This window comes from Alosa pseudoharengus, unplaced genomic scaffold (genome assembly GCF_046254945.1).
Source record: "Alosa pseudoharengus isolate Yale_2024_CS ecotype anadromous, Long Island Sound unplaced genomic scaffold, YU_APseudo_1.1 YU_APseudo_1.1_scf_22, whole genome shotgun sequence".
Taxonomy (NCBI): Eukaryota; Metazoa; Chordata; class Actinopteri; order Clupeiformes; family Clupeidae; genus Alosa; species Alosa pseudoharengus.
Window position 1 is genome coordinate 10,252,753 of NW_027468680.1, and position 18,159 is coordinate 10,270,911.

The 18,159-nt window shown below is 38.9% G+C and overlaps 1 long non-coding RNA gene across 1 annotated transcript; it reads left to right on the plus strand.

The window, feature by feature from the left end:
• Nucleotides 1-1,893: 1,893 nt before the first annotated feature.
• Nucleotides 1,894-16,924, plus strand: LOC143139269 (uncharacterized). Its single transcript, XR_012990365.1, has 4 exons — nucleotides 1,894-2,019; nucleotides 15,713-15,770; nucleotides 16,165-16,272; nucleotides 16,412-16,924. It is a non-coding gene; the product is annotated as an uncharacterized LOC143139269 (long non-coding RNA).
• Nucleotides 16,925-18,159: the final 1,235 nt, after the last annotated feature.

Consider the following 18,159-nt stretch of genomic DNA (forward strand, 5'->3'; position numbering starts at 1 on the left):
GTGTGTGTGTGTGTGTGTGTGTGTTTGCAAATGTGTGGGTTTTGGCACAATGTGTGCATGTGTGCATGGGTATGTGCATATGTCAGTATTAATGTGTGTGTGTGTGTGTGTGTGTGTGTGTGTGTGTGTGTGTGTGTGAGTGTGTGAGTTAGTGTGTGTGTGGTGTGTGTGCATGTGCATGTGAGAGAGAGAAAGACAGGGAGAGTGTATGGTACTTGTGTGTAGGTGAAGACACCAATCTTTACTGTAAAATAGCTGCAACGGTGCTCTGGTTTGTGGTGTTTGACGTGTCACCTCGGCAGTATGTTTGCTCATTGCTTTAGAGAAAGACACTGCAACATTCACCACCGGAAAGAACAATAATGGGTACCACCCTGTAATATCCTTTGTGGTTCCATTGACATTTACACAGAACATCCTATGATACATCAAGGCATTTGAAAAACTTCTGTGTGTGTGTGTGTGTGCGTGTGTGCGTGCATGTGTGCGTGCGTGTGTGCATATTATATTCCGTTTGGCTCTGTAACAAGCAACTGTTATACCATTAAATGAGCCATTATGCTTTATAGCTTTATAGTTAGCCTCCAGGTCAAAGCTTAACAGGCAATCTCTTAACCTGGTTCATACCCCAGCTGTGTACAGTACTGGCCATCTGCCAAAGTAATAGACTTGATAGTCATTAATGCTTTTCTCACAATGTCTACGACCAACTTGAGAATGGCTGAAGCAACCAGGAAATACAAGCCGTCGGCAAGGAGAGACATCCCGAGGTCCACACCAGATCTGCACCAGAAGAACATGTATCAGAGTGTATCACAATTTTATCTATATAGCGTCCAAATGATTCAAATTTTTTCATGGTGTTTTACAGAGCCCACGCCCTGGATTCTCTTTGCATTTTACATATTTGCTAACTGTTATCCTCTTATTTTATTTTTTATGGTAAATGGCTGAAACTGTGCTTTAAATAACAATAAAATAATTTACTAATTAAAAAAGGGTTATATGCTTAAACTTATTTCTCCGTTTTGCCCTGTGTGTCATCATTTCCATCCAGCTGGAACAGCATCTCCCTAAAACACTGTGGTGGTTACCTAATCCAGCCAGATTAAATAGAGTAGAAATGATAAACTAGTTTATGCAATTAAACACTCACAATTGCCACATCTTTGTCACATTGGCAAACCCAAAAGGGAAGTAGTTCCCTCTCAGCTGCAAAGCTTTGCAACATGCGTCTAATGGTTGAGCAACACACACTTCCAATGCTACGAAACATTTTCAAATGTACCACTTCAACAATACTATGCTAGCAACAACAGCAGGGTTAACCATACACACATGTATGTTTGCTATTATTCTGATCCTCCCGCAGGATTTATGGTGCCCCCTGCAAGTGTGTGTAGAGGGTGTGTGTGTATGTATGCGTATGCAGTTAAGTGTGGGAGAGCTGATGTTTGTGAATACAGGGGGTCGTTCCTCACCAATTCACAAGGAAGCCCTGTGGAGATTATGGGCGTCTAAATGTAACATTTGCTTCACAAAACCACTCGAAGTAGTTACCATACCAAAGTTGTTACCAAAATCAGATTCAGTCAGACACAGTGGATTGTGGCTGAACAGAATTATGTGCAAACCCTGTGTGTGTGTGTGTGTGTGTGTGTGTGTGTGTGTGTGTCTGTGTGTGTGTGTGTGTGTGTGTGTGTGTGTGTTTGCGTGTGTGTGCATTGTAGGCATTGAGGGTGTGTGGGTGCTGATTTTCTCACTTCTGTGTGGTTACCGAAAACATCGTTGTCAGGCCTGTGATGTTTGCTAGCATCAAAAGAAGAGCCATGAAGCAAACATTTGACAACCATTACACAACCATCAACCCCCTCATTACATCTACCAGTTTGACAGCTGTGCAGCCTTCCTCTGCCACAGCCCTCACATGTTCCTGCAAAGAGACTAAAAATACTCCGATTTGTCAAGAGCCAAACTAAAATGCAATGCAATCAAGGCTGCACCGGCAAAGAATCTCAGGTTAGTCTCGGTGCTTTCTGCTATTTGTCAACTGTCACGAGCAAAAGAGATAAGAGGGTATAAGAGAGAGTTGAGAGTGGGATGAGAAGAAAGAGAGAGAGAGAGAAAGAGAAGAAGAAGAGAGAGAGAGGAGAGCAGAGGGCAGCTCAAAGGCAACCAGGATATACAATGTGGGGAGTAAAGAGGAGAGATGACAAAACTAAACAGAGCAAGAGAGGATGAGGGGTAAGAGAGGATGAGGGGCAAGAGAGAGAATGAGGGGATGAGGGGCAAGAGAGAGAATGAGGGGCAAGAGAGGATGAGGGGCAAGAGAGAGAATGAGGGGCAAGAGAGGATGAGGGGCAAGAGAGGATGAGGGGCAAGAGAGAGAATGAGGGGCAAGAGAGAGAATGAGGGGCAAGAGAGAGGATGAGGATGCGTGTGTGGAGAGGAGACGCAAAAAGTTAAAAGAAAAAGAGTAGAAAAGTTCAAATGGAGTGCCAGATGAGTGTGAGATGGTCATCTTAGAAAAACACTTCGCACTCAATAAAGACAGTGAAGTTTGCATATGCGCGTGTGTGTGTGTGTGTGTGTGTGTGTCTGTCTCTGTGTGAGTTTGTGTGTGTGTGTGTGTGAGAGAGTTACTAGCTAAATGTGTATCTTTGTAGGGGGCCTTTGTTCGTAAAACAAAGTTAGGGTGAAACCCCAGCCTCCCTCTAGCATCTGCTGAACCTCAGTGCAGACGAACTTTCAGCGAAGCACCAAGCCAATTAATATTTGACCAGGCTGGCTACCCTACACTGGAAACTGGACTCCAGCCGTCGGCTAATCAGAGCTGTTGGCTGGCCTCTGAGGAAGGTAGACGACCACTTCAGGGGTCAAAGTCAGACCAACTCTGTCCATGCGTGAAATATAAAAAAAGAATATAAAGTGATCTGTCAAAAAGTTACCTTTAAACTTTTAGAGGTTAGGCTTCAGATCTTATTAAGTGAAATGGCTTTCTGTCTCCTACTGTAATGATGCAGCAACTGGTTTAGGATGACAAAATTGAGATGATAAAGAGTGGTATACATTTGTGTCTATTCATTCAGAAATTCAGTTTAGTCAGACTTGTACTACAGAAACACAGGGCTGGTTTAGTGACAAACTTACGGCTTGTAAGAAACAGAAACAGAGAAGGGTTATGAATATGGTTGATCTTTGTGGCCGGCTAGTGTGTAACTGATTTGGCAAAACAAAAGGTGGCACTTTCGTAAATGGATAAAAGGAATAAATCACTTGCATTCTTAATCTTCCTTCTCTCTCCTTTGTGTAAACATACACACACAGACACAGACACAGACACACACACACACACACACAAACACTGAGCAGAGCACTCACTCTCCATCTCATGGGAAAATCTCCCACTCAAAGTGAATGATAGCATTGATAAGGGGACTTAAAATAAGAGCCTGTTTGGGATCCTCTCTCAAGCTCTTTCTCTCAATCTCTCTCTCTCTCTCTCTCTCTCTCTCTCTGTTGCTTTCTTTCTGCATGTCTGTGCACTGAGCACACATCTGTGTGTCTGTTAGCGCACGTTTGAGAGTTAGACAATGACTGACGCCGGTATCTGGCCATCTGTCATTAATGACTGTTTTGAGACAACAAGAGGAAAGGTGAGTTAATTATTAATACATGCAGCTGAGCACACTGCCATGCATACAGAAGTAAATATAACAAAAACAACAGGTGAGGAAGTATAATAGGACATGGATACATTATAACTCTGAAGGCCATTAACAAAGACCAAAGCAACACAGGGTTTCCCAAACTTGGTTCAAGAGGGGGTGTCCCCATTTCCTATAACTATTTAATACAAAAGGCATACGATATAAACAAATGAAGCATAGCTACCATTTATACTTCCCCAAATTGAGTTAAATCAAAATTCTGCTTACTGCGTCCCCCTGACATTATTCAGTGAAACTAATAAACCATATATGAGTGGGGTCATAACAGTTTGTGATGTCCATGTGGGGTCAAAAATCAAAAAAGCGTTGAGGACCACTACATCAATATAAAGGGGTCCTAATTTCATTGATAGGCAGCTCGGGCTCGCAACACACCTTAAGATAATTTCATAACTTGACAGAATTGTTGTGCCAGTTTCATAACATGAACAAGATTACAAGATCATATCAAGACTATCAAGATTGAGACCATAACAACATTCTAATGGTAATGCAGGGGTATGTCTGCACACAGACATGGGAGTTCCAGGACGAACATTCAAAGAAGCACCTTTTCTATGAAACATTTAATGATTTAATGTTAGGTAGACCTCCTGTACAAGAACCTCTCGGTCTCCTCGAGTGCGAACGGTTCTGTTTGAGATGGGAAATTTGTTTACTCCATACTCCAGAGCAATTGCTGAGCTCCATGGGAATGTTAATACTTATAATAAGGTATGGTTGAATCACTGTGATGAAGAATGGCTGAATTTCCCACATCCACCAACTATTCACCAACATTTCCCACATCCACCAACTATTCACCAACATTTCCCACATCCACCTACCCATATATGCTTAATTGTGCCCACCTTTGTCTCAATGAAATTAACAGATACGCATCTCCAGCATGGTTGTACTGCCACAGTGCTTGTTGCGTTATAAAATCAGGGCCCTAGAAGTGAGCATTCATTAATAAACGCATAAAAATGTGTCACTTTCAACATTTGCTCAAAAACATTATGTCAAATGTGTCTGCCTGGAGCCTGTAAGTCGTCTTCTGGAAGCAAATCAGCAATTTAATGGCACTTAAACTAAACCGAGTAGGAAATTATTGTGATGTAGCAAGTCAGGTGGCCCCCTCTTCTACTTTCTCACAAATCATGTGGATGAATGACCACTGTCAAGTGCGCCCCCTAGTGGCTTTATCACCAGTCACACTGCCAAAGTTAAAATCGGACTCAGTCATATCAGCAGGCATCACCTTCAGGTTAAAAACTTGATTTTCACCAGAGGGGGTCTTTAAATTACTTTAGAATATTAAAAAGTTTGTAATTTAAAGCTGTTGGTATATCAAATTGCATGCTATGATGTGTAACTATTTTTTTTACTATTATTTGTTTTTAGCAAAACAATACATACATGATTCAAGTTGACTAAGTTCCAAAGCTAAGTGAGGGAACTCTATGAAGCACAGAGCAAATAGAAAGATGACAGGATTTTCTTTTTTACTGATATTGACATCTCTCAAGCTGAAATGTGGTAAAGCGTGTCATTTGTAAAGGATAGGACTCTCCATCTATACATAAATCCATGACCATGCCATAATCTCAGACACTTGACTGGAGAATTTTACTACAAGACACCTCAAAGCATCACTCCAAATAATGCCAGACATGTTTCATAAAAAAGCAATAAAGCAGTAATAGAGATATGTGTCGTCAGAAGTTTAAGGAGATATTAATGTTTACTATCACTTCATAATGGTGCACTGATTGATTAGCTAAATATTTAAATGGTTCAAGACTGTGATTGTTTATCTGGGCATATACCTTTCAGTCCCTGGACCATACTCCCCTTATGCTATATAGACTATGTACTTGACTGAGACCATGATGGTATAGGTTCTTGTACATGCACTTCTATTCCAGAATAGAGTCAGGAAATATCTCTTTTTGTCCCTGACATGACAAAGATTTTGGCAGACAAACCGGTAGGATCAACAGTCCGAGCACTCCCTCTGCAGTTCATTATTGGTAGTACAACGACACTGTTCTTTCAAAAGGATTACTTTTCCACTGTGGGGGAGGCAGGGCACTACACAGGTGGAGCACTACCCACACAGGTCAAATTAAAATAACCAGGGCTACATGATCGTAATCTGCAGTAGCCAGAGTACACAATTACAGTGTCATGAAAGCATATTCGTGAATGCATGAACTTTAAAACCTCATTCCAAGATTTGTTCTTTCATTTGTGACTTTTGTGTCATTCATTTGTGTCTTGTGTATGAGTGGGGTCATAACAGTTTGCGATGTCCATGTGGGGTCACAAATCAAACTAGAAATGCAATTCCAAGGAATTACCAGTGCATGAAAATGCTAAAGTTGTGATGTAAAATATCATGTATAGTTTAAACAGATAATACAGAGATGGTTACTACGGTGATGCTAGGATAGACATGGTGGTTGCATAGCTTAATAAAAGTTGATAGTTTAAAAGTAGACTGTTTAAAAGCTGAATGTAGATAGTTTAAAAGTTGTTGATAGACAGCTAGTTTAATAGATAGTTTAATGATAGTTTTAAAGTAGACCGTTTAAAAGTTGAAGGTAAATAGTTAAAAAGTTGTTGACAGACTGGAAGTTGAATGAATGTTGATATTCAAATAGTTTAATGGCTGTGTATAGGTAGATATTTGATGACTACTGAAAGTTGGAATGGCTCTAATGTTTGCTAGCAGTTATGCTAAGAATTTTAACTATGCTAACCATGCTACTTAGCTAATGTTTTATAGCAGTGCTAGCAATGCTAACCTGCTAACCATGCTACTTAGCTAACGTTTTCTAGCAGTTTAATGAATGTTGATATTCAAATAGTTTAATGGCTGTGTATAGGTAGATATTTGACGATAACTGAAAGTTGGAACGACTCTAATGTTTGCTAGCAGTTATGCTAAGATTTGTAATTCTATTAACCATGCTACTTAGCTAATGTTTTATAGCAGTGCTAGCAATGCTAACATGTTAACCATGTTACTTAGCTAACTTAACTAACATACTAAATATGTTAGCAATGCTAGCATGCTAACTATGTTAACCATGTTACTTAGCTAACTTAGCTAATCATTTTTAGCAGTAATGCTAACTATGCTAACTAGCATGCTAACTATGTTAACCATATTACTTAGCTAACCTAGCTAATCATTTTTAGCATTTTTGCTAAAAATGTTAACTAACATGGTAACATGCTAACTATGCTAACCATGTTACTTAGCTAACCTAGCTAATCATTTTTAGTAGTTTTGCTAAAAATGTTAACTAGCATGTTAACATGCTAGCATGCTAACTATGCTAACCATGTTACTTAGCTAACTTAGCTAATCATTTTTAGCAGTTTTGCTAAAAATGCTAACTAGCATGCTAACATGTTAGCATGCTAACTATGCTAACCATGTTACTTAGCTAACTTAGCTAATAATTTTTAGCAGTTATGCCAAAGATTGTTAAGGCGGAGCAAGATACTTCGTCGTAGTTCATGTCTATGGGCGCGAAATGGGGATCAAATCCTGTCTGCATAAAGAGGCGTGTCGATGACGTATTGATGAGCGTACGTTGCAAACCGCCAACAGCAGCGGCATAAATAACCGGCGCACACTTGATATAAAGTCGATTTTCTCCAGACTGGAATGCTCAAAAATGCTAAAAATGTACCTGAAATGTTCACAAGGGTTTGAGGATCATGAAAATGTGCCCGAAATTCACATTCCTAACTCTATAGAACTAAGACCTTAGCATATGTGGTAAAATTCTGAGCTATGCCCATAGACTTCAATGGAGCAGTCGCTGCCTCTGCTCTGCATAAAGGGGGATTTTTACCCCCCCCTCGTGCGATCCGGGTTCGCGGAAGTGGCTCCTGATGAAGTATCTTGCTCCGCCTTAACAATCTTTGGTTATGCTAACTATGCTAACTAGCATGATAACATGCTAGCATGCTAACTATGCTAGCCATGTTACTTAGCTAACCTAGCTAATCATTTTTAGCAGTTTTGTTAAAAATGCTAACTAGCATGTTAACATGCTAGCATGCTAACTATGCTAACCATGTGACTTAGCTAACCTAGCTAATCATTTTTAACAGTTTTGTTAAAAATGCTAACAATGTTAGCAATGCTAACATGCTAACTTTGCTAACCATGCTAACTAGCTACAGTGGGTAGGAGTCATAGTTGATGAAAAGTGTTGACATAGTTGATGACAAGTTAAAAGTTGTTGATAGACAGCTAGTGAATGTATATAGTTTAAAAGTTTAGAAGTTGAATGTAGATAGTTTAAAAGTTGTTGATAGACAGCTAGTTTAATAGATAGATAGTTTAATGATAGTTTAAAAGTAGACCGTTTAAAAGTTGAATGTAAAAAGTTCAGTAGTTTAATGGGTTACATTGTTTAACAGTGGATTATTGTAGTGAGGACTTTTATTTTGAAACAGTTTTGGGCAGAGGAAACAGTTGAATAGGATGTGTAGTCTTAATTGACCCAGATTGTATGCTTAAAGCCTGACGGTGTGTTTCCACACAGCGAAACACCTCGTGATTTTCGGCCAGCGAAATTTCGCCTCGGGGGCGTGACGGCGAAACCGCTAACCTAGACTGCAGTGTCTAGCCAGTGGTGGCAAGCGAGCTAATTAGGCTAATCAGCTAATTCAAACGTTTAAGTACTTAATGAAGATATCCAGGGGTCTTTATGCCTCGACTAAGTTAATGTTGCCTATAAACAACAATTCATGTTCATAGAAACAACAAGGTCAATAAGACATAATATATTTCATACCTGTGTTGCAGCATGTAGCCTAGCTGTCTAGCTAGGTTTACAATGCAATCCAATGTCCTAAAATACTAGCATTTCGCCTGTCAGCTAGCTAAAAAAGATTGAGTGCTTAAACTAACATATATAGTGGTCTATTTAGTGGTGTATGTGCTCTGACTAAGTTCGTGTGGCATATAAACCACAATTCGTGTTGATACAAGTGCCAATGTTCATGTAGAAACATTTTAATCACATACAAATGTTCACGTTACAGCTCAGATAGTCTCCGCCATCTTGGTCAGACTTTTTTGTAACTCCCGCCTCCAAACACAAAGACGCGGACCTGATTGGTTCTCGAATGGTCCTCATTTAAATAAAGTTAAACTTTGGCCAACTTTGTTTCGCCTGCCTCGGCGATTCGCTTTCATTTCGCCCAACTAGGGCGAATTTCGTCTCCATTCAACCTCAGTGAGAGCGACGCGAAATTTCGTTGTGTGGAAACACATCGTGAGGCTGCAGGTGGCCTGAACACCTGCCATAGGATTCTAATTGCTTAATGGCCGTATTATGATGTCATAATCGGCAATGTTAAGTCTATGGGGATTTTTAAAAAGTTTTTCTTTAATAGTTTAAAAAGTATAAAAGTTTCAAAGTTGAAAAGATATAGCAACCCGATCTGTTTGAAGACCTACGTTACAAAGTTTGAATGAAGTTTCTAAGTTAAACTGTTCAAGAGAAATTGCGTCTAGAAAAAGTGGTAAGCGGAATAATAATAATAAGAAATTGCCTAGGAAGAACAGTACAGTGCATTTTCATGCACTGTAAAAAGCGTTGAGGACCACTACATCAATATAAAGGGGTCCTAATTTCATTGATAGGCAGCACGGCTCACAACACACATGACCTTAAGATAATTTCATAACTTGACAGAATTTGTTGTGCCAGTTTCATAACATGATTACAAGATCAAGACTATCAAGATTGAGACCATAACAAGATTCTAATGGTAATGCAGGGGTATGTCTGCACACAGACATGGGAGTTCCAGGACGAACATTCAAAGAAGCACCTTTTCTATGAAACATTTAATGATTTAATGTTAGGTAGACCTCCTGTACAAGAACCTCTCGGTCTCCTCGAGCGCAAACGGTTCTGTTTGAGATGGGAAATTTGTTTACTCCATACTCCAGAGCAATTGCTGAGCTCCATGGGAATGTTAATATTTATAATAAGGTATGGTTGAATCATTGTGATGAAGAATGACTGAATTTCCCACATCCAACTATTCACCAACATTTCCCACATCCACCAACTATTCACCAACATTTCCCACATCCACCTACCCATATATGCTTAATTGTGCCCACCTTTGTCTCAATGAAATTAACAGATACGCATCTCCAGCATGGTTGTACTGCCACAGTGCTTGTTGCGTTATAAAATCAGGGCCCTAGAAGTGAGCATTCATTAATAAACACATAAAAATGTGTCACTTTCAACATTTGCTCAAAAACATTATGTCAAATGTGTCTGCCTGGAGCCTGTAAGTCGTCTTCTGGAAGCAAATCAGCAATTTAATGGCACTTAAACTAAACCGAGTAGGAAATTATTGTGATGTAGCAAGTCAGGTGGCCCCCTCTTCTACTTTCTCACAAATCATGTGGATGAATGACCACTGTCAAGTGCGCCCCCTAGTGGCTTTATCACCAGTCACACTGCCAAAGTTAAAATCGGACTCAGTCATATCAGCAGGCATCACCTTCAGGTTAAAAACTTGATTTTCACCAGAGGGGGTCTTTAAATTACTTTAGAATATTAAAAAGTTTGCAATTTAAAGCTGTTGGTATATCAAATTGCATGCTATGATGTGTAACTATTTATTTTTGTACTATTATTTGTTTTTAGCAAAACAATACATACATGATTCAAGTTGACAGAGACTAAGTTCCAAAGCTAAGTGAGGGAACTCTATGAAGCACTGAGCAAATGGAAAGATGACAGGATTTTCTTTTTTACTGATATTGACATCTCTCAAGCTGAAATGTGGTAAAGCGTGTCATTCATTTGTGTCTTGTGTGACTCAATTGTGTCATTCAAACTATTAAAAAAATAGAAATTATATACTGACATACAGTATACCAGATAACCATGCTGCGTGACTGTAAGTAACATAACTTAGAAATACTGAAATACAAGGTTTATGAATATTTATTTTAGATGCACCTCCTAGTATACAGTAAAGTATGTATGCACAGTAGGCCTATGTATGTAAGCATGCATGTGTGTGTTAAGGCTAGTAAATTAACCTGAACTGGTGAAAAGCTGACATGCAATGGATAATAAAAATCACAAAAGGAATGTTTACTGTGCAGTGGTGTGTGCCTGTGGTTACAGGGTGTAGTTTCAACAGTAATCTGTATCTAAATCTAAAAGGGCACACCCTGACCCTCCTTTAGCAACTGAACAGCTTGGGGTCAGTCAGGTGTCAATCAGTCCTTGCATAGCCTCTGGTTGACACTAGAGGGCGCTGTCTGCAGGGAAGCCGTGGGTGGGAAGATGGAACACCACACTGTCTAATCTAAAGGCATCTATGGAGTCCGGGAAATGTCACATGTGAGAATATTTTTTCCGGGTGTTATGATTTATGTGCACGTTTTGTTTTATTGTTCCCTCTAAATAATAAGACATGGTCTCAAAAAGCTTAAAGTTTAATTTGGGCTCAAATGACTCAGCCTAATTTCATATTTTAAATACGTCATACTTTAATATCCTTAGCAATGATGTACATTACCAAATAAATAACGCTATGTTAATGATGGCAAATACTTCAATATTCACCTCAAAGCTCCTCTCAAAGTTTGCAGCTTAATAATATTATGATAATGTGTTAACAATTCATTATGCATTCTTGCTGATATTTAGACTAACAGTGAATACCTGCGGATCCACCATCCTTATTATGCTACTTTCATGATGTACAGGAAACAGTGTGTCGAACTGCAGCCTCATTTACAGTGTCCTTTCCTCAACCTCGATGTTTATCCAACATCAATAAAACTACTTTGGGATCCAAATTGCTTAACAAGCTGGCAATTAGGCACATAGTCTGCTGTCGCGATTAGTTGCCACAGAAGCTCATCGTAGATATCCATCTCTTTAGCCAATTAGACAAGCAGGGCTATTTGAGGAGATGGAGATGGCCACGCTTCGTCCGGTGCAGTCATGGAAAGGCGGAGGGGCAAAGGTGGGACACGGAAGCTTTCGGAGAATTCACCGCGTCATAATCGGCACAAAAATCAACAAAGCAAAGTTGGCATTACAAATAGAATCGAGTAGAATCTCTAAGAAAGAACCAGAACCGGAATCAATTAGCAGAACAGAAAAACTAAATTAAAACAATAATAAACACATTGGACACAATACACCCCTTTTTATTGCCGTTAATTTAATTAACTGTGCTAGATTGATCTGTATATGTTGTTTAGGTCTTAGTATTTGAATACCTCTGCCCCATGCATTTCTATGGAGGATTTTTTGAGTGCTGTGTCTCCTCATTAGAAAGTCTCTGGCTACTCCCTTCACAGAAGAGTAAACTGGCTTTAACCAGAATAGAAAAAGGGCTGGCAGGTCCCGGTGCACAGTTGAACAAGAGGACAAATACGTAATACGGTACATTAGAGTATTGAGTTTGAGAGACAGATGCTTCAAATTCCTGGCAGTTTTGAAGTACCCGCAAAAGTGTCAACATTAATAGAAGAGGTGACTTAAGGATGATGGCCTTCTGGGCAGAGTTGTAAAGAAAAAGGCATTTCTCAGACTGGCCAATAAAAAGTAAAGATTTGGCTAGATGGGTAAAATAACATTCGAGAGAGGAAGACTGGGAACAGTGTTGTATACAGACAAATCTAAGGTGCTCAGATCACAACAATGAATTCTGTGAAACACCAAACAAATGCTCTAAGAGTGTTTGACTACAGTATGTATGTGATGGTTTGGGGGTGCTTGCTTTGGTGGTAGTGAAGTGGGGAAATTGTATGGGGTTTGCAACACCATGCCACAGCCTGTGGACAGCATTTGATTACAGCTAATTTCATCTAAAAGGGGGACCCAAAACACACTTCCAAACTATGCCATAACTCACAAAAGAGAAAATGGTTTGCTGAGGACTACACCCTGGAGAAGGCTGTTTGTGGCGCTGGTGGTCCCACTCAGCTCACTTTTAAAGGTTTTCTATCATGATAAAGCCACTAACATACAGGCTTTTTTAAAATATATTTTCCTAAAAGATGCCTTGGGTTTTCTTTTTATGCAAACTACTGGGTTCCTTACACCAATGATAGATAGATAGATAGATACTTTATTGATCCCCAAGGGGAAATTCAAGCAATGAGCACCTTCGAATACTGGATCTTTTGAACTCCCAAGCACTTTGGCCTCTTTGGTTGTGAGTATGCCAGAACCATGTAGGGAAGAAGCAGTCGGCTGGTATTTTGTCTATAATGGAGTGGAGTGGACATTTCTAAGTGACCCCAGACTTAAACAGCAGTGTACAAACATTTAATAAATAGTGGGAATGTTTCAGTAAATTGAGCTCGCAATGTATTGTGTGCGCAATTTACTCTACTGTGCCCACACATTTTAGAAGACACGACTCATGATCTATTAATCATGATAAATGTCACATTTACTCAATTGTGCACACTTTAGTTAATTCAGCTCACAATATATACAATGTGCATGCAATTTACTTTAACATGCCCACAAAGTACAACCCCAAAACAGAAAAAGTTGGGACATTGTGTAAAATGTGGATTAAAAACAGAATGTAATAATCTACAAATCTCTTAAACTCATATTTAATTGCAAAAAGGACACAGACAACATATCAAATGTTGAAAATGACAAATCTGACTATTTCATGGAAAATATATGTTAATTTTGACTTTGATACCAGCAACATGTTTCAAAAAAAGTTGGGACAGGGTAACAAAATGCTGGGAAAGTTATGTTAAGTGTACTGATAAAGAAAACAAAAGGAAGAATGTTTCACAACTAATTAGGGTAAGTGGCAACACGATTGGGTATGAAAAAGAGCATCCCAGAGAGGTAGGGGTATTCATCACTCTGCGTAAACTTGTGCACACAAATGAGGGAACAATGTCATTTTAATGCTTCTTAACATGAAATTGTGACGTATTTGGGGAGTTAATAATCTACAGGACATAATATTATTACAATATTCAGAGAATCCAGAGAAATCTTTGCAAACAAGGGATAGAGCTGAAAAACACAATGGATGGCCGTGGTCTTTTGGACCTCAAATGCATGGGCGGATTATGAACTTTCAGGCCCCTGGGCCCAGATATATTAAGGGCCCCCCACTTATTGTCGTATATGTGGGAGGGGGGTTTGGGGGTCCTCCCCCAGAATTTTTTTAATTTGTTTGATGTGATTTCCTGTATTCTGGTGCATTTTGGGGATGGCCAATACTGAATTCAATCAGATTCATAGACTACATCCTGATTTGTTGATATTGAGGCAATGATTCCATGCAAAAGCTTGGGCTTCAGGGCCCCCTGACCCCTTGGGCCCCTGGGCCTGGGCCCGGTAGGCCTGTGCAGTAATCCATCCCTGCTCAAATGGCATTGCATCAACACCAGACCTGTTTCCAGACCTGTCATTGTATGGGCTCAGGAAAACCTCTGATAACCATTGTCTATGTGCACATTTTTATACTCAATTCAAAAACTGCAGCCAAAATTGTAACAGCTAAAACTGTATTGAGACATGATACAGAAAATACCACCCTCTTATCTGGGCCTGAGCTTGTTTAAAATGGACTGAGGTAATGTGGAAAAAGGTCCTGTCGTTAGACCAATCAAAGTTTGCCATTCTTTTTGGAAATCATGGACTCATCTGGGCTAAAGAAGAGAGGGCCTATCCAAGTATTCAACCTATCCAACTTGTTTTAGTGCTCAGTTCCAAACCCAGCATCTATGACGGTGTGGAGGAGCATTAGTGCCTACAGCATGGGCATCTTGCACATTTGGCAAGGCACAATCAATTCTGAATGATGAATACAGGTTTTGAGCAACATATACTGCCATCCTGGCAATGTCTTTTCCAGGGACTACCCTTGAATATTTTAGGAAAACAATGCAAAAATTAATTCTGCACATATTTAAATAGTATTTTTCTATAGAGGAAGAGTCCAGGTGCTAAGATGGACTGTCTGCAGTCCAAATTTGTCAAATTAGGTGCATAATGGAATGAAAAACATGACTTAGAATACCCCATACAGTTGAGCAACTGAAATCCTATATCGGGGAGTAATGGGACAACATTTCATTCTCAAAACTGTAGCAAATGGTCTCCTTAGTTCATAAACATTTACAGAATTTTGTTAAATGAAGAGGTGAAGCAGCACAGTGGTAAACATGCTCCCGTCCCAACTTTTTTTGAAACATGTTGCTGGCACCAAATTGAAAATTAACATATATTTTCCATGAAATAATCCAAATTTAAATTTTCAACATTTGATATGTTGTCTATGTTCTTTTTACTGCTAAATATGGTTTTACGAGACTTGTATATTATCACATTCTGTTTTTATTTACATTTCACACAACGTCCCAACTTTGTTGGTTGTACATCTTTTTTTACTTGACCTTTTAGGGGCTCTGTATGAATCAACTAGGACAATGGTGAAACTTGCTAAAGATGGCTCTAAAACTTGAAAGGTCAAAACATGAAAATATGACTTGTTAATTTTGTTCAGTATAGATAGTTCAGTACTCATGCTTATACATCCCTTAGTACAGTCTTTTTCAACCACTGTGCCGGGGCACACTAGTGTGCCGTGAGAGATCATCAGGTGTGCCGCAGAAAATTACCCAAATGTCACTCACTGGTCCAGAAAAGCAACTGTTGCATCAAAGAATTTATAACCACATGCTCTCATTGATTGTATGATTGCACTATTTGTGGCATGCAGGCATTGTACAACGGGGGCCCCATATCCAGTATTTACAGAATCATCACATATCCAGTTCATAACAACAATTAAATTAGATAGTCACCTACAAATGAAACAGAGGGCGCTTGTTTTATTGAGCAGGTCTTGCATAGAAGCCATAATAAGGCCAAAACTGTGTATTATTTGAAATGTTAGGCTATGATATGTTTATTTTTTCTTCACAGGATGTTAGTGTGCCGTGGGACATTTTAAGTGTCAAAAGTGTGCCGTGGCACAAAAAAGGTTTAGTACATTCCTTATCTATCTATTGAGGTATCTATCTATCTGCTAGGCTAAATGATGCCTATTCTATGCTATCTATCAGTATCTATCTATCTATCTATCTATCTATCTATCTATCTATCTATCTAAGATCACATAGATAGATAGATAGATAGATAGATAGATAGATAGATAGATAGATAGATAGATAGATAGATAGATAGATAGCATAGAATAGGCATCATTTAGCCTAGCATACTCCAAGAGACCACCTGGCTATCAGAGCAGCAGATACAGTAGCATGCAGATGAACAAGATATGTCATATTTAAAAGTAGTAACTTTATTATGATACCTTAATATGGTTTGAAGATGCTTCACATTGAAAATAATTTTCAGTTTGTGCATTTCTTCAGCTTCAGGTAAAGCCGTCGAAGAAAACCAGGGACCTTTATCTGCACATCCTGGAATGACCAAAGAAAATATTTTAAAAACATCCCTGAAATAAGTGAAAGATTCAAGAGGTAAAACAATGGTTTCCCTATAGTATACCAATAGTGTTCCAATCATTGACTGTATATACAGTCAGTGGTTCCAATGGTGTACCTGGTTTTGGACTGGGATTTGCTTGACAATGTTTTGAAGCTCCTCTTTATATTTCAGGGACTAGAAAGAAGCAAAATATCCAAGAAAATGTTTGGATTCACACAAAAAAGCACCACTGAAGATCATTCAAGGAAAGTGGAAGAGGATAGGCTGCAAATTACCTTGCTGTAAATTTTAAATCGTTTTAAATTCTCCTCAGACAGTAGGAAGACCCGCCTCTAGAAATATTGAAGAATTTTTTTTTTATTAATACAGATTATAAGATAGACAGGGGACACATCGACATCTACATCATCTACAGGCCATGCAGACAACTTTATTATTTTTTTTAAATACATTTTCAAATGTACCCTTTAAAGTTACCCTTTTTTGGGCTTGGTTTTCAAATTACCAAACACAATCACCATAACATTCTTAGGACGCATCAAATTTTATGAAATTCCGTCCATGGGAGGCACTAACTGCCACATGTTAATATTTTAGAATGTGAAATGTGCTACTCTTATGCATTTATGTGTAAAGTGAAGTAAAATGAAGTAAAAATTGATGGCACACCTCAATAACACAAAATGTGCTCTCAATCTGATCTCGGATATGTTCCAGTTCCTGTTTTTGCTTTTGCAGCTCATTGAGCTGAGGAAAAATAGTTCTACTTTTACTCCAAAAGAATCACACAAACAGGTAAAAATCTTTGGCAAAAGAGTGACTAATAAATAGCCAAGCAAACCTTTTGTTCTCTTTCATTGAGACCTGACAAAAGTCTCTCTCTTTCATTGATCTGTCAATAGAATAATTAGGAATTAATAAAGCTAATTAAACCATATTATACACACTTTCATACTTAGCCATAAGTGTTTTTGGCTATTAAAAATATAATTTGATTACTACAGCATGCTTTCTTTTCACAGAGTACTGACACAATTGTTTCATGAGATACAACAAGGCTACATTACATCACCTGTACAGCAGCATTCTAAATGGACAAAGAAAATATTTGGAGATATAGGCTTAAATACTGACCAGTTTTGCGTTGTATGACTGTAACATGTCATACGTTTCCCCTAGGCTCCTCCCAGAGTTTGCAACAGTGAAGCAGAATTCTTCTGCAGACTTTGTGCCTGACACCTCACTGCCAAAACAAGGACACGCTAATAGACTTCTGACAGTATTGAGAGGATGAAGTGATAAGATAAAATATGCATGTATAAGAAGACGAAGAATAAGAATGATGATGATGAAGGTTGCTAAGCCAGCTCACCTGCGATTGTCTCCAACGTCCTCTTCATCGTCACTGCCAATGGTGAAGACCACTGAACAAAGGGGAAGGTTAGAGGTCAACACTGATTTGCAGAGCTGGACAGTAACGGAGTACTCATGACTTTACTCAATTACATTTGAGAGGCAAATATTATACTCTTTACTCCACTACATTTCTATCCATAACCGTGAGTACCCGTTACTACTTCTAAAAAAAAAGGAAAAAAGAAAAATCTCGGAAACCCTTAATTTGTTGTTTCCCTCTCAAACGTGATTGGATTGTGCAAGCGCCACTGATTGGGACAGCCTATCAGCAATCACCTTCAGCTTTCCGCCAAAGTCAACTCCATGGTTAGATTTAGATAAGAGACGAAACCATGGACGAAACAATGGATGAAGACGCAGCAGGTCCATCCCGGGAATGTGCCTACCTGTGGCCCCACCTCGCCAGACTATTTCAATTTTCTGAACAAGTTAATGATAGTTTTCGCTTCAAGTGTTTCCATTACAAAATAGTATTTTGTATTTGAAATACGTATTTTAAATAC